This window comes from Miniopterus natalensis, chromosome 14, assembly GCF_054644295.1.
Source record: "Miniopterus natalensis isolate mMinNat1 chromosome 14, mMinNat1.hap1, whole genome shotgun sequence".
NCBI classification, from domain to species: Eukaryota; Metazoa; Chordata; class Mammalia; order Chiroptera; family Miniopteridae; genus Miniopterus; species Miniopterus natalensis.
Genome location: NC_142094.1, coordinates 54,901,544 through 54,919,645, shown reverse-complemented (window position 1 = coordinate 54,919,645; position 18,102 = coordinate 54,901,544).

The following is an 18,102-nucleotide window of genomic DNA, read 5'->3' as shown; positions in this document are numbered from 1 at the left end:
TTTCAGGGAAAAACGGCATTCAGTACATTAATTTAAAAAGAAGATGGGTAAAAGGCAAACATGAAGGAAAACAGAAAATGCAGCATCTTCCTCCGGTGTGTAAACACTGTCCCCAGGCACGGCCCAGTGTGCAGGTGTGGCTGGGGCTGCAGACAGGTGTCTGGGCCAAAAGTCACCAGACAGCCTGGGGGCCCTGCCAGGCACCGGGGGCTGCTTTGCAGGCACAGATTCTCCGTGGGGTTTTCCCGGCCCGCCCTCCCCCACTGCGTCCCGGGTGACGGGTGATGGGGGGGTCCCCATTAGGAAGGCCACAGGGCCAGTCCCACACAGGTGCAGGCAGGCCTCGGGAAGCGCAGGAGAGGTGCGGAATCTTAAACACTGAAATCAATGACTCTTTTGCTCTTGAAGAAGCGGAATCTAATTAGCTCCTTGTCAGTTCAAGTGGCAGTTGAGGGAGAGGAAAGTGAAGGAGCAGCAGATGGAGCGCCAGCCACAGGTGCATTTGCTGAAAGCTCAATTCTCTGCTTCTTCCTGGTGGTCATATTTCTTTCTTCTGCAGAACATTTCGCTTACTTCATTTATAATAAATAACCCCTAAGTACATCCTGTATTTGCTCACAAGACAGAGTCAGAAATCATGAGAAAATACCACAAAGGAAAAATCTGTCTCAGGAAGGAAAGCATATATTTCCCCCCAGAAGCACAACCTGGTGCTCACCATCCAGTGCTGGACAGTGTCTGAACTCCCAGGTGTTTGTCCAGGTGACAGGGGGCCCCGCAATGCACTGCACACGCACACACACACATATGTACACATGCACGCGCACACACACGCACACATCAATACACACCTGCAACACACTCATGTGAACAGATGCACACATGTGTACATAGGAATGCACATGCACACGAACACGTGTGTATATACATGAACACATGCAACACATAAACACACATGAACACATGCACAAACACACATGCACATATCCAAATGTACTTTACACCAAGAAAGGTCCTTTTTGCTTGGGATTATTTTATTTTATTTTTAAATATATCTTTATTGATTTCAGAAAGAGGAAAGGAGAGGGGGGAGAGAGAGAGAGAAACATCGATGATGAGAGAGTCATTGATCGGCTGCCTCCTGCACGCCCCCAACTAGGGATCGAGCCCACAACCCAGGCATGAGCCCTGACCGGGAATTGAACCCTGATCGCCTGGATCCTAGGTCGACGCTCAACCGTTGAGCCACGCCGGGCGGGAGCTTGGGATTATTTTAGCAGGAAATGTCCTAGCAGATAGATCATTGCTTCATCGGTGTCAAGATCTTCTGTGGACAGAGCGGGCATTGGAAGCGCAGACTCATTCTATTTTGCCCCCTTGGGTGTTAACTCAGTAACAGGGTGACCTCCCTGCAGGAGACCATGAATCCAGAGTCCTATATGCCCATGAACTTGGGGTTTCAATACCCTCCCTAGGCTTGCTTTCAAATAGTCATGGTTCAGAAAGATAAGATGGGGAAATAGAAAAAAGATATTGCAGTTGATTTCAGCTCATATGTCCACATCAGTGACCGTGACTTTGATGCCTGGAGTCGTGTGTTGAGGAGGATTCTGAAGCTCTAAGGTCGCTGGTGTGTCCATTGCTGGTGTGGGGGAGTGGGCACAGGGCCACATTTTCCCGTCCTGTTGTGTCTTTAGAAAACGTGAGGCTGGAGGACTCTTCCCTCTCTCTGAGAAAGGAGATTTCCACATGGGTATCAGTGGTCCTTTGCCAGGTCTCAGGCCACAGCTGGTGCCTCCACCTCCAGTCCGACCCTGCGGCCCTTAAACCCAGCAGGACAAGGGTCTGCCGCTTCACAGGGGTCCCATCCTCGGTGACTGTGTTTTCCTCTCTGTGGCCGCTGTTCACTGCTGACCATCAGATGGCACACAATAGCGCAGAAACTAACTGGGCACCCACTGGGCAGCTGCGTCTGATACAAAGACTCCATGCCGTCTCCTGTAAATTCTTTATTCACTCAGATGTCAATAGGATTTCATTCAACCAGCTATCCTCTGACTTCGATTTGCCTGCTATTTATGCTAAATAATGGCTCTCTGAGGCGCTTCTCAGCATTCCACAAAGATAAGAATTTTCTGAGTGGTTTGTTCAATATAAAGATTTCCAGGCCCCACCTGGGCCGATGGACGAGGGGCCTGGTGAGCTGTGTGGGGCCAGGGCCCAGGGAGCACTGCCCAGGGCAGTCGGTGAGCAGCGGGTCCCCACCCCTCCACCCTCTCCCATTCCCTGCTCTGAACATAAGACCACAAGTTGGAACTTATTAAAATATGACTTTTTCTTGTTATGCTGAGTCCCCCCAAATTCATGCCCACCCAGAACCTCAGATGTGGCCTTATTTGGAAATAGGGTCTTTGCTGCTGTGAGTAGTCAAGATGAGGTCACACTGGAGCACGGTGGACGTTAGTCCAGTGTGGCTGGCAGCGTCCCTGTAAGAAGAGAAGAGACATAGGGCCACACGCAGAGGGCAGATGACCACGTGGAGATGGAGGCAGAGATTGGAGTGAGGTGTCTTCCAACCAAGGAACCCAGGGGTGGCCGGCAGCCACCAGAAACCAGGAGAGTGGATGGACTCTTCCTCGGGACCTACAGAGGGCACACCCCTGCCGACGCAGCGATCCAGGCTCTTGGCCTCCAGCACCGAGCGGGGCTCCGTTTCTATTGCCTCGAGTCCCCGTCTAGGGCAGTTCCCTATGGCAGCCCCGGGGTTCGCTGAGGGGGACAGCCGCCGGCCGGAAGCTGGAAGCCCCTGGACTTAACCAATCAGTTCCCCGAGGACAACCCAGGGCCACCAGCCCCGCCCACCCCCACCCCTCCCAGAGGTGCTCAGGGTCCTGAAGGTGGAGAGGCGGGTGCATCGGAGGAAGCTCCTGCGGTGTCCCCCTGAAAGGCGCTTCATACCTACGCTCTGAAAACAGGAACGTCAGTCACCGGGAAACACACATGTGAAAGGGGAGTCAAGTCCGAGAACAGGGGCATCTCCGAGACAAAGGAAACTCCCGTCGGGAAAGGATTTCCGCACCTGTGAAACCCAGGGGCCCTTGTTCGCCGAGCTCGCCTTCAGATTGTGCGCAGGAGGCCGTCGGGCGGGTGCACTTCTCCCCTCAACTCCCAGCCGTCTGCTCCAGCTCTGTGTTTGGAAGTAAAATCAAATGTGCCCCCAACAGACCGTGACTTCCTTCTTGTGGGACAACGGTCGTAGCAACTCGGAGAAGCCAGGGTGCCAGGGCACCTCAGAGGACCCGGCCCTCCAAGATGACCAGGCCAGGGGGACAGAGCACAGTGCGTGCCTGGGACCCTGTCCACCCCACCCAGGGCTTCTCTGCGTTAACTGCCTGTCATTCGGGTCCCTAATGCCGCACGGAGACCTTCCCCTCCTCCGTCTTGGCATCTGGGATATTTGAAAGCTGTTTATGTTAAATATTAATGACAACCTCAACGAGGGCTTTCCCTGGTGCTTTGACTGTGATTTCGCTGCTATTTAGACTAATTAATGTACTGTTTCAGTTCTTAAACCTAAAATGCTCTCGCACCATCCTCCTGAGCCTGGCGTGAATGTCTTTCTAGATGGAAGGGCCCCTTTTTGGGGAGCGGAGGAGGGAAGTCAAGGGCAGATTGGCTTGCACGTGATAATTCCCCTCTTAGCCCCACAGCCTGGGATCTGCGCCCGATTCTGCAGCGAAGCCGGAGCCGGCAGCCCCACCAGGTTGCCCCGTCTTCCAGGGCAGAGCCGGGTGCCTGCCGTCCTCATGGAGGCCCTTTCTAAGTTACCCTGGGTTTGGGCCATGGCTCTGATATTTGTCTCAGGCTCCATTGGGGTCCCTGCCAGCCCGTGGAATTGTTCCCACGGAAACCAAGGGGCGCCCCACACTCTTGTTGCTGCAGAGCCTCCTGGTGGAGCCCCTGCTGTTCACTCTGGTCACAGACGTCACCGCCCTGTGGCCCTGCACCTGGCATGGGTGTCCTGGGGTGTCATGCTTTCAGCCATCCCCATGACCCTCGGGCAGATCTGTCCCTCCCTCCCAGGCAGGGTGAGGAACAACCTTCCACCTCTGAGCCAGGGAGTCAGGAGCCCAGTTGGGGAAGGTGCACCACACGGGGAGACCCCCTGCCACGTCAGGTCCTCCGAGCCACGTTTCCTTCCATGTGTTGCTCATGGAGTCCTTCCCTTGTGTGTCTCCTTAGCGCTTCTCTCACATGGTGACCGGCATTCGGATTCGATCATGGCAGAGATGGCACTCTGAGACGTCATGGTCCTGGGTGCTGGTCCCCAGCACCCTCACTCACTCAGCGTGGTCCGTGTGTGTCCCACTGTGGTTCGAGGACTCGCAGAGGCAGGTGTGAGTCCCACGGACCCGAAGCCACCTCCTGAGGTGGGCAGGATGTTCTCTCCAGGGAGGTTGAGTGGCGGAGGTGCCATTGCCTCCTGGGCTCCCCGATGGACCCGGGGCGGGTGTGCCTGTCCCCTGACACTGAGCAGTGCTCCCCTTCAGGCCCGCCGACCAGCTCTCCTGTGCCCAGGCCTCTGAGCTCGGGGATCCGCGTCTGCCTTTCAGTGGCCCGAGCGTTCGGTGCTGTGCGTCTCCTGCAGGGTTTATCTTTATCCTAATGTGGCCGCCGACTTTATTTTCCATATTTGGCTGCACAGTGTCTCCCATCGGATACTCTCTTCTGCATGTGGCTTTGCTGTTCCCCCTTCTAGAAATGGAGACTGGTGCCCCTGGTCTCCCCCTGAACCAGGGGGGGATGGTGACTCACTTTGCACCCAGAGAACATGGAGTCAGTCACCGTGTAAGAAATCCGGCATCTAAGGCAACCTGCTGGGAAGCCCACGCCCCACCAGAGGCTCTGGGGTAAGGATGGGACCTCACGTAGGACAGGAGTGGGGACAGAGAGAGACAGAGACAGAGAGAGTCAGAGAGATAGACAGAGACAGAGAGGCAGAGACAGAGAGATAGAAAGTGAGAATCAGAGAGAGACACACATGCCAAAGACTGTTCACGGCACCAGTTGACACCCCTTGAGGCAGAGAGAAAAACCCCAGCCAAGCCCATGGCACATTCTTGCCCCACACAGCTGTTAGCTAGTGCAATGGCTGTTTGAAATCACTGTTTGTAGATGGTTCATACGCAGCAATAAATAATTACAATACGTGCGCCCACGATAACCAGAGACATTTGAAGTCTGGAAGTGATGATTAGCATCTCCCTGCCTCAGGCATCCAGGGGAATATTTTTCACATTCTCGATAATGACTGCTTCAGAAAAGGAGACGATGTTCTGCTCATTAAGAACAGGAACAGGATAAAGGACACAGGAGGCCGCGTGTGGGAACCACTGCGCCTCGGAGCGCGGAGAGCAGAACATCAGAGGCTGGCGAGTTAGTGGGTGCTTGTGGCTCCCCCCCTACAGCAGTGGGGATGCATCAGGGGCCACACCCTCCCCAACCCCAGCACCCCCCTCGCACCCCCCTGACCCTTAGAGCTGCGAGCCGCCTTTACTCACAGTATCTCAGGGGTCCAGGGGACAGCTTATGGTTCTTCTGTGTAGAGTTTTGAAAACCACGGGCCCTGTTGGCCCTGGCTCATGGGGAAGCCCTGTTACATTGCGGTGAGTAAGGACACGGACTGTAGTGTGAGCACTTGTCCCTCCCTGGTGACCACCGACCACACCTAGACGGCCTGTACCTCCCTGGAGCCCCCAGGCCGAGCTCTGGCACAGCCCGGCCCCCGCCCAGCAGCACGGCCACGCCACCATCGGCATCCCGGAGACTGTCTTAATGCCGGTGCGCACCCCGAAGTTAGACACGGCCTCGATTAAACGGCCGGGGTCCCCATTTCTCAGCTCATCTGAACTTGGCTGCAGTGGAGTCCTAATCGGACAGAACCGAATCGATTTTCCTCCTAAGCAGATGCTAGCAACAGAGCTATATATTCAGGAAATTGCAGGTTAAATATTGTATGTCGAGAAATGCTGTGTGGCCGTAAGCTTTTTATGGAAAAGCCCTTTACAAGTCCTCTCTGTGCCTCAGGAACTCTCAGAAAGGTGCCACCAAATGGAGTCATAAACTTGACCCCAGTCAGTCACTGATAACACATAAAACTTTTATTCTCCAATGCCTCTCCCCTGGCACCGCAGCCAAAGCCTCTGAGCTGCTCTGTCTTCGGGGCCCAGCAAGCTTGGCACATGGCGCCTTTCGGGTCCCACCACTCAGACCCTTGTCCCGGCGTCGGCAGTCGGATGTCCTCACGTGGAGATGGGCCTGAAGTTCCGCTGGCGCCCAATCCTCGAAGGGGAGGCCCTGGGACTGCAGCAGACAGACGAACTGGCCGTGGAGAAAAAACGAGAAAGAGAGAGAAATGTGCGCGTCGAATGAAAATGGGGAGAAACCTCACTAAGCTCCACTTCTGGAGACTGAGTTCCACGTTACGGTAACAGTCCCGTGTGAACGGGAAAAGTGGGGGGCGCGCGAGCCAGAAAGGGAGCCGAGGGCAGGTTGAGTGCAGATGGGGAGTCCGGCTCCCTCTTCTCACTCCCTCGGACCCGGACGCACCGGCTCTGCCCAAAAGCTGCCTCTCAGAGGCTCCAGTACTTCCGCCAGCGTTCTTCATGTTGACATCGGAACTCTGACTGTCAATAAAAAATGTGTTTTTTTAGAAATTGCCTAAGTTATGAAATTTGGTCCAAGTCCTTAGGAAAATAAATGGGCTACATCTAACCAATTAAAAATGTTCAATAGTTAATTTCAAGGGCATATTTAATCAATTTCAACGGGGCTGTGATTAAATACACACTATTATTCAATGCTGCCCAACTTTTGCATGAACTCAATTTATTTTAATGTTTAAGTCTTCGGTGACCTCATTTGTTTTAATTACTTCTGCTTCTACACTAATTAGTTATATTTTAATATTTATCTTTAAATTTTAAAAGTTTCTTCTCAATGTTACTACTAGGTAAAAAAATGCCTTCCCTCCACGTTTTCTTCTGTAGCCCATATTTTTCAGGAAATCAAATGAGGTAACTTGAGTCATCAGTCTCAATTTGCTTTTAAAAAGTTTAAACAGCAAGAAATGAAAAGTCATAGATATTGTTTCCACGTGAATTTGCATGTAAATGATAGGATCAGTTTCTCTCTTATTGCTCAGGGAAAGAAAATCTTATAAGAATCAAAGGGAAGTTTAAATCAAAGCCAGCCAAGACCGAGCTACCAATAATGTTTTTGAAAATATTTATCATTTATGTTCACAAGCAGTATTTACTCCTCACTGTAGTGTCACAGAGCTTTGAGCCTTTGCAGGTATGTGAAGACGAGGTCTCCTCCTGCTGATGCTTCTGAGTGACCTCCCCTTGTGCCTGGGCCAGCTCTGTCCCCCTCTGGGAAATGTCACTCCTCAGTCCCTTGGGTGACTCACGATCATGTTAACAGTTCATGTTGTCTCTGTGTGTGATGGCTGGGTCTGCAAACTCCGTCCCGGGGCTGGCACCAGGGCAGGAAGTTCATCTTGAAAGCCATGCGACCAGCAATCCCTGGCACGGAGGAGCCCAGACCCTGGCAAGAGGTGCCCTCTTTGCTTCCACGTGGTGCCAGTCAAACATGCTCAAGGCTAAAACTCTGCCAGCATGTCCCAACATCGCCATCACAATGGGGATGCCTGCATTTCCGAGCACCCATTTCTAGAAGCAGCCTCTTAACAGCACTTGCTTTGCAGGTGGGGTGCTGGGTTAGGGCAACCACGGGCCCTGGGGAGAGGGTGTGACTCCAGGTTTCCGGGAGTGATGGTCAGAAGGCTGTGGAATGGGAGTTTGCACTGAAAACTGTCATCCCCTTGGCACAGGTGGTCATCTGAAGACCTGGCCTCCTTGAAGCTATGGCTGAGTCAGCTCGTAGTTCTACTGGGCCCTCTTCTAGGAACTGGGGAGACCCAGTGACCAAAACGACCCCAGCTGTGACCAGGCTTGATCAGCACTAGACACGAATGACCTTGGATGCTTTCACAGCTGCGGCTCCACGGGCAATGTCCCCACCTCCCACTGCTGGGACCAAGAAGGATCCGCTATGGAAGCCGCCGGAAGCAGCAGCACCCCTGACGGCTTCCCCTGGCCCCATGTCCCCTCACCTGCCACACTTTCAGCCCCTGGCTACCCTCAGGGGACGTCTGGGGCCCCAAAGCTCACCCTGTTTTTCACCAAGTGCGTCTCCAGGCAGATCTGCTCCTTGTCGGGTAATCTGTGACAGGAGCATCGTTCTTAATTGAGACGGCTGCTTCGGCTGTTTTTCTTTTAATGAAACATTATGACAGTAGAACCTGGAATTCACGTTGCCACCAGCCTGCGCCAAGTCGAGCATCAACATTTCAGAGCAACTAATATGTGAGTTCCAGTGCGGCGTGTGGGAGAGACAGATGGGCTTAATTTAGAGCGAGCTGGCAGCGGGCACGGCGACAGACCAGCTCTGCCGCTCAGCTGCGAGGGGCTCAGGCTGCGGCCCAGAGGAGGCCGTGCGAGGTGGCCGGGGACAGCGTTACAGCCAAGGAGCAAAACCACAATCCCAGTTTCTGTTCCGACCAAAAAGGGTAGGTTAGGGTGTCAGGCTGTTCTAGTAAATGCTCAGACCTGTTTGTGTCGTTTGCACCCAAGACGACAGGCCCCGGGCCGTGCGGGGAACTCGCCGGCGTTGCCAGTGGGGCCAGAGCCCTCCCCGGAGCTGAACAGGAGCTGAGGGCAGGTGCCAGGATGCACAGGTGCCAAGGGTGCTGACCAAACACTTGGCCAGGAGGCACTTTATAAAAGTGATTATTCGCATCGACATGGAACAGGGGAAAGCGTTCAATGTCAGCGGACATGAGGACATGCAAGTAGAACCACGACAGGGTCCAAAGGGAAAGGCCGGCTGAGAAGTCGGACAGCGGTGAATGGCGGCGAGCCCTGAGGCCCTGGGCTCTCGTCGCGTGTAGGTGGAGGGTAAATTGGTGCCACCACTTTGCGGAGCAGTTATCGATCGTCCGTGAAAGCTGCTCAGGTGTCCGCCATGCCGCCCAGCAGCTCTCTTAGGCAGTCAGCACACAGAGAGGTGTGTGCACAGGATACCGCAAGACACGGGTGGGGCTGGCCCCAGCAACGCCCTTCAGCACACACACAGGCATGCACACATGCGTGCATATGCACACGCACACGTACACACAGATATAGCCACACAGCACACACACCAGCTACCTCTCTGATCACGCGGGCAGTGAGAAACGCAGTCGTGTTTCTCTGACAACACGCCAGGCGTGCGAACGAGGCTCTGTTCGATTTCTCACACGCTCCTGCCGCTCAGGCCCGAGAGCACAGACCGTAAATTCGGGCTGGATTCTAATTGTTTGCCTGTGGACTCGGGCTTCCTTTTTGTTTCAGTAATCGCCTCCTAATTATCTTCCAGTTGCTAAATAACACTTCGCTTAGTTTATCAAACAGAATTTTGCAAAGCAGCTCCTGAAGGCACTGCCGACATTTGGTTCTGATCGCTGCCACCCAGCAGGAGCGCGTCATCAGCCTCGGTCACGGCTGCGAAACGCGCCAGATCTGGCGGAGGCCTCTCGCGGCAGATGCCGTCCCGGCTGGCGGGGAGCCGACGTTCCCGGGGTCCCAGCGGCGGGCTGTTGCATGAATGCAATTCAAAGCATCAGATGGGCGCTTGGGTCTCAGCTCTGACGTTACAGATTGTGAGCGTCGCCATTCTGCCCCCCAAAGGGAAAGAGCTGCACCCCTGGGAGATCAGTGACGCTGCTCAGACCCACCCGAGAAGCGAGGCTGCAGGAAACCTGGACACTGGAGAAGCAGGGGGGCCAGAGGATCAAGCTAGGGCCCAGGGACCAGCAGCAGAAACCAGTGGGGCCGTAACTGGGAGGAAGGTTTACTGGTAATTTTGATGAAAGGCTGGAAGCTCGCCGGTGCAAGTGAGACACTCCCGGGGCTGCAGCTGTGGAGGGGCACATGTTCCCGGGTTTCCTCTCCAGGGACCCCATCCCGCTCTCAGAGAGAGGAGCCAAGAATCCAGTCCTGATGGTCCTGGTGCGGGGTGGGGGTGGGAGGTGGGGGGGAAGTAACCACGCAGAAATAGGCTCTATTTACAAAGGAGTTCCTGGGGAAACCCAGACACAACCGGGAGACAAATCGATGGCAACCATTCCGGTAAGTGTGAGGTGATGTCTCATTGTGCTTCCGATGGGCATTTCCCTGGTGGTTAGTGACACTGAGCATCTTTTCATGTCTCTTGGCCATCTTATGGCGTCTTTGGAGAAGTGTCTGTTCAGGTCCTTTGCCCATTTTTTAATTGGATTGTTTGTTTTTAGGGGTGTTGAGTTGTTTGAGTTCTTTACCAGTTTTGGATGTTAACCCCTTATCAGATCTATCGTTGGTGAATATTTTCTCCCATTCAGTGGGTTGTCTTTTCATTGTGTTGATGGTTTCCTTTGCTGTGCAAAAACTTTTTAGTTTGACCTAGTCCCATTTGTTTATTTTTTCTTTGGTTTCCCTTGCCCGAGGCGATCTAACAGAAAGAATATTGCTATGAGAAATGTCCTAGATTTTATTGCCTATGTTTTCTTGTAAGATTTTCGGTTTCGAGTCTTACATTTAAGCCTTTAATCCATTTTGAGTTTATTTTTGTGTATGGTGTCAGAAGGTGGTCTAGTTTTGTTTTTTTGCACGTATCTGTCCAATTTTCCCAGCACCATTTATTGACTACGCTGTCTTTACAACTTTTTTTAAAAAATCGGAAGTAATGAACTCTGGATGTCCTTAATCAGCTGGGCATGAATCTAGATGCGTTTGGTTGTATTTGAAGTTGATACTTTTTGCATCTATCTCATAATGGGAAACAAGGCACAGGGCACGTGGGTGACATGCGATCCTTCTTAGGGTGAGATTCCAGAGCATCACAGAGGCTCCTGACATTGGAGGTGGAACCTCGGCCTAAGCAGGTGGCCCCGGGCCTTTTACAAGCTGCTTCCAGACAGCTGTGCCCACAGCTGCAGGGTCGTTCACAGGAGTCACCAGGCTGAGCTCTAATGGCACTTCTCCTACACCCATTGTGTGTGGGGGGGGGGAGCGGGGGGAGGCAAGCTGGAACTACAGAGAGGCCGACCTCAGGCCAAGTGACATTAGGTAGCAGAAGGTCACCCATTCCATGTGAAATGTGGAATGATAATTAGCTGAGAAAAAAATGCTGGAAACACTGATCCTTCTACATGAAATAATTCCAGACTTACATTTCCCCAGAAGTACCATCTTCAAACGCCTGGAAAAAACACAGTGATCCTTTGAAGAGAACACAGAGGACTGTCTCCCTCCTGCTCCCCTCCCAGCCAGCCGACTGGCACAGATGAGGGTCTGCATGCCAAGGAGGGACCTCACGGGAGGGTCAGGGTCTCATCCACCAGGATGGAGTCCTGCTGGGGCTGAGGACCACCCCCAGACAGTGGCCCACACTCTGAACTTCCACGACGTGGGGATTGCTGGGTGTGTTAAATCAGCTCCGAGAGAATACAGCTGTTCAGGGCACAAGCAGACAGTCAGGCATGTCAGTATACTGGTTTGGTGTTTGTGGGGTTTTTTCTTTTTGCATTAAAATGTTGCTTTTATAACTCAAAGTAAAATTCTGGTCCTGACTTTTGCTCTTGAGCAGCCTGCTGCCACCCCGCAGGCCAAGCCTCCTGGCAGGGGCCTCACATGCAAGCCTGCGAGCATCACTGACCCCCCACCCATGATATTTCCAACACCTGGGCAGAAGTTCTCTGCAGACAGAAAATTAAAATTTCACCCATGTAAAGGCAACTTCTACAGAGACTCTGCAACTGCCCTACAAAAGGCTTGAATTTGCACACCGAGAAAATCAATAATTTCACAAAGCTCAGGCTCCCATTTCAAGGCTGCTTTGCTGATTTTCTATGGAACAGGCACCAGCTGCCCTCCCCCCATCAGAGAACAGCCCTGCAGGGATCCTGGAGCCCTGAAAGTGAGCCTGAGCGTTAGGGATGCACGCACGGGCCCAGATGCAGTCAGGACGGCGGCCGAGCGTGCTGGCACCCCTGGGCCGACGTCTGGCTGCGACCACTCTGTGGCCGTGCTCGGCGACTCCAGCCCCGGGCAGAGAGAGAACAAAGAGCCTGTGCTCAGGACACTCCGAAGCAAATCAGACCGGGCCGAGCAGGTGAAGGAGAGCGGATCGGACGCTGAGGTGGCCGTGAAGGCCCTCGGGGTCTTGGTCTCTTTCCCCAAAGTAACAGAGGGCGTGTGCGTGAGCGGTTACCTCTGCTGTCCCCCGAGAGAGACAGGGAGAGGGGAGGAGGCGTGACCTGCCTGCCGGGCTGCGGGTACAGACGAGTGAGCAGGGCACCCACCACCTGCCCGGGTGCCTGAGCCGCACACACCCGCCACGCCCAGAACACAAAAGCGTCACCCGCCTCTCACAAGCCTCAGCCCAGACGGCACCTGGCGCAGGAGGCGCCCTGCGCTCTGACCCTGCAAACGGTGTTCTTTAGACTTCTGTCCGCTCAAGCCCGCCGCCCAGGACAGCCCTGTCCCACCGTAGGCCTCTGAGTTCGCTGGCCCCCTGCCTGGATAGCCATTCCATGGGTGCCCCATGTCACCACCTTCTTGTGCGAGGTCCTGCAACATCGTAGCCCCTCAGGGGTCTTCCTCCGGTTCCCCTGGAAATGACCAGGTAGCTCCCACTTTAGTCTTGCAGGCTCTAGGGTCCTGGGGCTCAATTTTCTTGTGAAAGCTGCCATAGACCATGGCTCAGGGATGGGCAGGATGTGTGCCAAGAAAGCATATAAAAAAAAACCAGGCTGGGCCAGATTTGCTCCGAAGGCAGCAGGGTCTGCCCCTGCTGTGGAATATGACCCAGTGTTCCCTGTGAGCAGCGAGGGGGCTGGGGAGCTAACCCTCCTACTCTGCCCGTCCTGGGCCTGCTCACAGCCCCTCTGTCCGCCTGTCCTTGCCAGCAGAGGCTCTCGGGAGTCATCCAGGGACTTCCCTGGAGACCGTCCGGGTTCCTGCCTCCAGTTCTTCTCCATCACCTGCCTGTGGAGGTGACCAGAAGCCTGAGTTCTGTCCCCCAGGACACCTGGGGAAGTCCCCATTTTGCAGGACCAATGCGGCCATCCCAAGGAGTGCAGTGGCCAGAGTCTTTAAGTGTGAGATGCTGGGGCAGTCCCGGGGTTCAGTGGCTTGAGTGGTCAGCGCCCAAAAGATGTGTTCACATCCTAAGCCCTGGAACCTGAAAATGTGACCTTATTTGGAAAAAGGGCCTTTGCAGATAAAATTAAGTGAAGGATTTTGTGATCAGATTATGCTGGATTAGCTGGGCGGGCCTCGAATCCAGTGATGTGTGTGTCCTTCTAAGGGACAGGAAAGAAGACACAGGCACAGAGGAGGGGGTTGCAGAGCCAGAGGCAGAGGCTGGAGGGACGCGGCCGCTAGCCAAGGAATGCCCGGAGCTCCAGGAGCGGGAAGAGGCAGGAAGGACCCTTCCGGGAAGCCTTCAGGGGGGCGTAGCTCTGCCAGCACCTTGATTTAGGACCTCTGGCCTCCAGAACTGTGCGAGAATACATTTTTGTGGGAACTCGTTTTGGCGGCAGCCCCAGGACACGGATACGCGGGTTTCAGGCAGCTCCTGCCATAGGATGGTGTCCTCACAGCCTCCCTCAGCTCTGCTGCAGGATTGCCTCTCCACCATGAACCGGGACCCGGAGCCCCCAGAGGAGCCCTGAGAGGAGCCCCTGGAGGAGCCAGGCCCCGAGGAGAGCAGCTCTCTGTGGACCCTGCCCCCGAACCTGCAGTAGAGGCACCTCGGCCATCACTGTCCATGACCCCTGCCCCTCCAGGTGAAAATAATTTCCACTAACCCAGATGTATCCCCTCAGCCGGAAGATGACTGGCACTTTTCAACTTTCATCTCATTTCTCATTTTTTTGATAGTGTGATCACCAATAATAACCCATACAAATAAATTTACAACTCTTCTTTATTTTATTTTTCTTTACAAAGTACACTTAAGCGTCTGTGGGCAGGAGGCTGGAGGGAAGAATCACACTAGGAGAACTCCAGTGGCACATGTGACAGTGACCTCCTGGCCCTGGCACGCGCCGAGGGAAGACGAGCGAGTCCACACGGGGGAGAAACGAAGCTTCCATCCCTTCTCCGCCCGTCAGTGAGCGGCGCGGAGCTATTTCCGAGATGAAGGATGGGCGTCCAGGAGCCCGCTGACATCTGTGAGGCTGCTGAAATTACTTCTCTGAGCTGTGCGTTCCCAAATAGACTCCACAAAATGCCATCTCCCCGCGGGTCAGCAAGGACCAGGCTGCGCCCGGGCCTCGATCCCCAGCCCCACCGCCGGACGCCCCGCCGAGCAGACGCTCGCGGAGCCCTGACTGCTGACGACCTTCATTTCCTAGCTCCGTGTGGGAGCGCAATCCATTTTTGGATTCCTTGACAGAAACACTAACAAGCTCTCATCTTCATTTATTCACAGTAATTGTCATTTGCTTTGGGAAATTCCGGAGCTGTGGGGACCGATTCATTCAGATTATCGGTATTTCTACGCATAGCCCTGGGAAGCAGGGTTTGCTGTCTCTGGGGCTCCCTTTCTCATTGTGCTTCAGTCTTTCCTGTTTCTGGATTGCTGCTTCCCTGAGGCTCTGAGGCTCCGGGCCAGGCCCGGCCGTTCCTGTAATAATTTCCACATGTGGAAGGCAGGGCACATGCGCTTCATTCAACTAAGTGTCTAAGACTTCATGAACTCGGTCAACAAATGTTTATTACCACCTCTGATGTACCAACCAGTACACCTGACTCTTTCTTGAATATTCTAAGAACATCCCTACCACAGGGCCTTTGCACTTACCTGCCCAAGGCTGCAGGGCTCACTCTCACTCATCACATTCAGTGAGGCTTCCCTGCACCTGCTCCCACTTTGCAATTCCTGTCCTGCTCTGCTTTCAATCACCCCTCCAGACCCTGAGGGAGCGCAGTGAGCTGGAGCTAGGGTCTGGAAGGGAAAGTCCCAGCAAGGCAAGGCCGCCAGCTCAGGTCCAGCCTGGGCTTGCCAAGTGGACGGTGAAGTGTTCATGGTGCTCAGACGTAGACCAGTTAAGTCACAGAAGCCGGGCACGGTTCTCGGTGTGGCTGGGACAGGTTGTGTAGCCACTGGGGGCTCAGAGTCATTCGTGTTAGTCAAACACATTTGGGTGCTTCTACTGACTACACGTCCATCCCAACCCGACTGGGTCGGAATTACAGGATTCTTACAAACTGAGAGCTTTCCCGGCTGGGAGCGCCAGATAGGTGTCTGCAGGAGAGGGACAGTGTCAGCGTCACTGGCTTTGCAGAGGGAGGAGGGGTCACGGGCCGTGAACACAGGTGGTCTCTCGGTGCTGGGAACAGCAAGGACATGGATTCCTTCCCAGAGCATCCAGAAAAAATGCAGCTCTGACGACACCTCGATCTCAGCCCAGTGAGCCCCATGTTGGGCATCTGACGTCCAGACAGGAAGGTAATAAACGTACGTTGATTTAGGCCACAGGATTTGTTGACCTTGGCCGCAGCAGCCCTGAGTAGCTCATACAGAAGGTGCCAGGAGGAGTGTAGGTCCCAGGGCCCCACTCTCCCTACTGTCCTCCACCCTGGAATGTTCTGGGGCGTGGGCGCTGGCGAGGCCGGGATTAGCAGCTTCACCCCGCGCCTGTGCGTCGGAGGCGCCTCAGCCCCCCGGGAATTTACCGGCTCCGCCGCTCGGCTGCTTGCGGGCTCTCATTCCTCACGCGGGCAGCGCTTCTTTTCATAAATTAGATTGTCTTTCAGAAAGGGCTGGGAAACAGCGCGGAGCTGACAGGAGTCTTTGGAAGGACTTGACTTATTTTCCAAAAACTCCAAACTGTGAATCATTCAGAGACTTGTGGGCAGAAAAGCCCCCAGAAGAGCCTCTCATGGATTGCTCTCCTCCTTGTGCCCTGCAATTTATAGATTTCCAAGTAGATGATTATTTTAAGGCAGATTATCATTTGCAGAGATACTTGGACGCACTGCATAGATCTTCAGCTCAGTGAGACTCTCGCTTGATTTAGTTGGCTACTTGGGAGACACATAGCGTTTTCCCCACAATATGTCTCTATTTTAACCTTTTTAAAAGAAAATTTACACTTTGACAAGGACATGCATTGTTACGATAATGCAGAACATTAGCAATGAAAGTAGCCTCACCTTCTTACACTGTCATAAGGACAAACAGACCCGGGGTTTGCGGGGTTTGCCGAGGATCTTCGGTGAGTCTCTGTACGTAACCGAGGCGCTTGCACGCTGATTTCTAATCTCGTGACAACGTTGACCTGTGTCGGCTGCTTTGTACACACAGGGCTGCAGTAGAGTGAAAGAGGGATAGAAAGGGGACTTGAGCCGGGGTTCAACATGGCCCAATGTCACTTAGAAACCATAGCAACATTGGTAACCGAGGTACAAACCTGAAGCATTTAAAACTGGGTCACAGTTGTATGTCTTTTTTGGAGAAATGTCTGTTCAGGTCCTCTGCCCATTTTCAAATGGAGTTATGTGTTTCCTGCTGTTGAGTTGGTCGAGTTCCTTATGAGCGGTGGATATTAACCCCTTATCAATCCATTGTTTGCAAAGAGTTTTCCCCCAGCTGATAGCTGCCCTTTGCCTTCCTTTGCTGTGCAGAAGCTTTTGGGTTTGATGTGGTCCCGCTTGTTGGTTTTTAATTCTGTTGCTTGTGTTTTTGGTGTCATAGCTAAAGCCAGTGTCAAAGAACTGCTTCACCTGTCCGCCCCTCCCCAGGAGGTTTAGAGTTTTAGGTCTCATGTTTAAATCTTTAGACCACTTTTATAAAGAAGGAGATCCTATAAGTGTGCATGAACTTGGAGGACATTTGGTACACGAAATAAACCAGGCCCAGAAAGACAGCTATTGCATAGTATCACTTATATATAGAATCTAAAAATATCAAACTTAGAAAAACAGGGAGTAGAATGGTGGTTGCCAGGGGCGGGGGGGTAGGGCGCATGGGGAGGCATCGGTCACCAGTCAATCCCATTTCTCCATTAGTCATGAGTGCATCTTCTCTCTCTCAGGGGTCCTATGTAACTCAGGTCACCTATGTGCGCACACACACGTCTCCCCTCGTTTCCAGGTGAGCTGCAGACATGGTGCCTCTTTCCCGTGTGCTTCCTCAGGACATCAGGATTCTGTTACACAGCCCCGGTGGAAAAATTTCAAAATTAGAAAATTGTGCGTTGATACATTACTATCTAATTCAGAACCCTTACTTAACATTCTTCAGGTGTTCCAATAATGTCCTTCAGACATTTTATTTTCCGAAGCCGAACCCTGAGGGCGGAGCCAGGTCCATTCAGTGCCCCGTGTCCGGTTCCCCTTAATCCAGGTCAGCGCCTAGGTTTTACGCTTCATCGTTTCGATGTCCTGAAAGGTTGTTTTATGAGAAAACGTTCCTCAGTGTGGGTGTGCCTGGTGTTTCCTCGTGGTTACATTCAGATTTTGCATTTCTGACGGAAGTGGTAGGTGGATCATCACTGAGGGGTGGGTTCCAGGCCTCCAGCTCCAATCAAAGGCTAAGGGGCAATCCCGGTCCCCGCATGTTCGTCAGTCCCCCAGTGGGACCCCACGCCCATCCCTCAGTGCTCACTCAGCCCCGGTCCAGAAGGGTCACCCTCAGCCCTGAGAAAACAGGCTCACTAAGCGGAGGCCGCGTGGGTTCACAGTCAGGCTACGTGGGCACAGTACTGCGTTCACGGTTTCTTGGTTTAGTTTCTCCCCCTCTTCGGTGTGCTTGTGTTATTTGACTGAAATAAAGTTGTTTTAATTAGTTCCTACGTTCTATTTCAGGGATTTCGAGTACGTAAACTATTAACATGGCTCCGAAATTCAAAACGATACAGAGAGCAATCGCCCTCTGACCCCGCCGCACACGCGGCAGTGAATCAGTCTCGGCAGCCGCGGCTGTAGCCCCCGGGGTTTATTTTTGCAACAA